The sequence below is a fragment of the Oratosquilla oratoria genome, chromosome 29, assembly GCF_046742065.1.
Source record: "Oratosquilla oratoria isolate Oo_2021 chromosome 29, ASM4674206v1, whole genome shotgun sequence".
Classification (NCBI taxonomy): Eukaryota; Metazoa; Arthropoda; class Malacostraca; order Stomatopoda; family Squillidae; genus Oratosquilla; species Oratosquilla oratoria.
This window is the reverse complement of record NC_134805.1, coordinates 46255869-46260868: the sequence shown is the minus strand read 5'-3', so window position 1 is coordinate 46260868 and position 5000 is coordinate 46255869.

The window sequence follows — 5000 nt, the reverse complement described above, 5'->3', positions numbered from 1 at the left end:
AGACGTGAAGCTGGCGTTGGCTTCGCCATTAAAACCATCCATGTACGGAATATACCAAACATCCCCGAAGGTATCAACGACCGGCTGATGACAATGCAGATACCGCTCGGAAAAAAGGCCAAAGCAACCATTATCAGTGCCTACGCTCCGACTATAACGAACTCCGACGAGATCAAGGAGAAGTTCTATGAGGAACTGGACTCCCTCATCACATCAGTGAAGTCCGAAAAGCTTATCATCCTTGGTGATTTCAACGCTCGTGTTGGGGCCGATCACCACGCCTGGCACCGGATCCTCGGTAAACATGGCATCGGAAAATGCAATAGCAATGGGCACCTCCTTCTCAGAACATGTGCTGCTCATGACCTAGCCATCACAAACACCATGTTTCGCTTACCGACCCGGAACAAGACAACCTGGATGCACCCACGCTCATTGGTATTTCATTGACTATGTCATCGTGAGGGGCAAAGGACATGCGGGATGTGAGAGTGACCAAGGCCATGTGTGGCGCCGAATGCTGGACGGACCACCGCCTGATAATATCAAAGATGAACTTTCACATTCAGCCCAAGAGAAGACCACAAGGCCAGAAAATCATGAAGAAACTGAACGTCACAGCCCTCAAGAACACAGAGAAGGAACATTGCTTCCAGACACTCTTGCAAAACAAATTCTCCAATTTTCAGATCAACCAGTCCAGCATCGAGGATCAGTGGGCATCCTTCAGGGACACAGTTCACTCTGTTGCCCTCGAATCCTTAGGCCCCGCCACCAGAAATCATCAAGACTGGTTCGACGAAAATAATGCAGAAATACAAAAGCTGCTTGAAGAGAAGTATCGCCTGCTCCGGGCCCACCAGAATGACCCCTCCTGTACTGCGAAGAAATCAGCGTTTACCAAAATACGCAGCAAAATGCAAACAGAGCTACGTCACATGCATGATTCCTGGCTCAGTGCCAAGGCCGATGAGATCCAAGGTTACGCCGACAGGCATGACACAAAAAGATTCTATGACGCTCTGAAAGCTGTCTATGGACCTCAGTCTTCTGTATCGTCCCCCCTCCTCAGTGCTGATGGCAGTACCTTGCTGACAGAAAAGAAGTTAATTCTGGAGAGATGGGCAGAACACTTTAACAACGTGCTCAACCGGCCAGCTCAAATCAACGATGAAGCCATTGCACGGCTCCCCCAGGTGCCTACAAACAACGACCTTGATGACCCTCCCTCAGAAGTCGAGGTACGCCAGGCCATCAAGCAAAATGTCCACTGGTAAAGCCCCAGGCTCTGATGCCATACCTGCGGAAGTCTATAAGTCAGGCGAACCTGTCATTGTCAGCCAGCTCACCAGCCTGTACCAGTCCATGTGGAACAAGGAGCAACTCCCACAAGAGTTCAGAGATGCCACAATTGTCCACATCTACAAGCGTAAAGGAAATCGCCAATCCTGCGACAACCATCGAGGAATCTCCCTCCTATCCATAGCAGGCAAGATCCTGGCTCGAGTCCTTCTCAACCGCTTGTTGGAACACCTGGAGAACTCTGGTCTCCTCCCTGAAAGTCAATGCGGCTTCCGTGCAGGTCGAGGGACCATCGACATGATCTTTGCTGCCCGTCAACTCCAGGAGAAATGCATTGAGCAATGTCGCGACCTCTACACGACCTTTGTTGACTTAACCAAGGCCTTCGACACGGTCAGCCGAGCAGGACTCTGGGACATCATGGCAAAATTTGGCTGCCCCCGCAAGTTCATAGCAATTGTCCGTCAGTTTCACGATGGAATGACAGCCAGGGTTCTAGACGACGGCGAACCATCTGAAGCCTTCCCAGTTACCAACGGAGTCAAACAGGGTTGTGTCCTGGCCCCGACTTTGTTCAGCATGATGTTTTCAGCAATGCTGTCTGACGCCTTCAGAAACAGTGAATCCGGCATCAGTATCAGATACAGATATGACAGAAAAAGAAAACTGTTCAACCTAAGAAGGCTGCAAGCCATCACGAAAGTGAAGGAAACTGTTGTCAGAGACTTCCTGTTTGCCGACGACTGCGCACTTAATACCAGTGATGAGCAGGAGATGCAACAACATATGGACATGTTTTCCTCAGCCTGTGACAATTTCGGTCTTACCATCAGCACCAAGAAGACAGAGGTGATGTACCAGCCAGCACCAGGGAAACAGTACCAGGAGCCACAGATCCAGGTGAACGGACAGACTCTCCAGGCTGTTGACACCTTCACATACCTGGGCAGTACCCTCTCTCGTAATGCTACCATTGATGCGGAGATCAATAATAGAATCTCCAAAGCAAGCAGCGCCTTTGGGAGACTGAGGAAGAATGTCTGGGAGAGGCGTGGAATCAGTCTCGAGACAAAGCTGAAAGTCTATCGAGCAGTCGTCATCACCACCCTTCTTTATGGCTGCGAAACCTGGACAGCATACCGAAAGCATGAAAGGCAGATCAATCACTTCCATCTCGGATGCCTCCGCAACCTCCTACACATCCGCTGGCAGGACAAAGTCCCCGACACTGAGGTCTTGAAGAAAGCAGACATCCCTAGTGTCATCACCACCATGCGCAAGGCTCAGTTAAGGTGGACAGGACACGTCTCCCGAATGCCAGACAACCGCATCCCAAAACAGCTCCTCTATGGCGAACTTTCCCATGGCAAGCGGAAAGTAGGTGGACAGAAAAAGCGCTTTAAGGACGGTCTGAAAGTCACACTCAAAGAGTTCAGCATCAATACGGAAACCTGGGAGTCGCTCGCTGCCGATCGCCCCTCCTGGCGCAGCGCTGTAGCTGCAGGGGCCTGTACAGCGGAACAGCAGCGCCTCCATAAGGCCAAGCAGAAGCGCCAGGCAAGAAAGGCTAGGACATCCGACACAAGCACCATGGCTCCTACCCACTTTTGCCCTACATGTGGGAGGGGCTTTCTCGCCCGGATAGGCCTGGCCAGCCACCTTCGGACGCATCCTTCCAAAAAAAAAAAAAAAAAAAAAAAAAAAAAAAAAAAATTATCATGGCCATCTTCGACTTCGAAGGGCGAACAACATTATTATTTTATTATTATTATCATCATTATTATTACTATTATTATTATTCTAAATTATCACTATAACTTATCATTTTAATTAATATTGTTACCATAACTTACCATTACTATCATTATCTTAAAAACTTTTGTACAGTCAGTTGATACAACTAACCCACCAGACATTCTAAATAAGATCATCTAAACTCCTTTGCTGGTGACTAAGAGAGTAAGCCAGTTTTGTTAAACGAAAAACTTAATCTTACAATTTCTTTCGAGAGAGAGAGGGAAAGAGAGAGAGAGAGAGAGAGAGAGAGAGAGAGAGAGAGAGAGAGAGAGAGAGAGAGAGAGAGAGAGAGAGAGAGAGAGAGAGAGAGAGAGAGAGAGAGAGAGAGAGAGAGAGAGAGAGAGAGAGAGAGAGAGAGAGAGAACAATAGATCGGAACCGAAATCATCGTATTTAACCACAACAAAGAAGATCATTTGCGGAGTGGAGAGCGTGTTATTTGCTTGAAATGAAACTAATTACGTGTGTGTTGGGGGGGGTAGGGGAAGGGGAGAGGTTGGGTGGAGGGGAAGGGGGAAGGGGGAGAGGTTGAGTGGAGGGGGGTAAGGGTGGGGGAACTGGAAAGAGGTTAGGTAGAAGGGAAGGGGAGGAGATAAGGGTTGGGGAAGGGGAAGAGGGAAGGGAGAGAGTGAGGGGAAAGGGAGAAAGAAAGAGGGGAGAATAGGGGGAAGGGGGAAGGAGGTGGGGAATAGGTGAAGGGGGAAGGGGGAAGGAGAAAGCGAAGGGGCAAGGGGAAGGAGAGAAGGAGGAAAGGAAAGGGGAGGGGAAGGGGGAAATGGAAAGGGGAGAAGGGGGAAGTTGGAGGGGGAGGGGGTTGGGTGGGGGAAGGTGGAAGAAGGGGGGATGAGGTCAAGGTGTGGACTTGGCAACGACGATCTCGATTCGAATACCGCAGTACTAATTGCTTTTCCCCCTTATTAGGGAGTTGGCAGAATCAATGCATACAATACACCCGAACTTTAATAGCGACGCCCCTACGGTCCATATTCACGCAGCATTCTCTTATGATTTGAAATTCAAAAAAGAATATATATATATATATATATATATATATATATATATATATATATATGTACATATACATATTCATATATATATATATATATATATATACATATATATATATATATATATACATATATATATACATATATATATATATATTCTGATGAACTTTATCACTTATTATCCCTAAGGACAGAAGCGCTGGTTATTGTTAGAAATGCAGGTTACACGGTAACAAACAGTCATAATTACAAAAAAAAAAAATCCTTAGTAGCAATGATGCGTTTCAACCAATTAGGTCAGGCCGTCACGAGCATTGAACTCAGGTCCCTCTGAGTAGACGGCTGGGCCTGACTGTTTGAAATAGTCGTAAATTATTCTATGGTATTCACGATTCAAAGTGTCTGTCATTGAATGTTTCGTATATATTTCTATACTGAAATAGAACTTATACCATAAATATTATATAAAAAGCACATATCAATTAATCATCAAGCATTACAGTAAAAAAAAAAAAATACTCACGAATTCTGGGCACCATTGTATTAATGCCCTCCCCCCCCTTTTTTGTGTGTGTGCCTCATATTTATTACTATTTTCATCCATTTTTTTTTTTTTCTTTTTTTACTTCGGCGTGAGAGGCCCCGAACTCGACAAATCACGATCTTCGACCTTCTGTGTCCTGAGTCGCCAGTTAGTGAATAAATTGTCCAAATCACAGGAGCTGAGCTAACAACCCGCAATTAAGGAACGTTAAGCCCGGTGGCCCACTGGACCACCGGGCCACCGGATCAGTTCCACCGTCACTGGCCTCCTGTAACCCCGTCCCTGTACGGAGGGACTTCATGGCACCTCAACAGACCAGAGTCACGCAGCAAAATAAATAAATGAATAAAT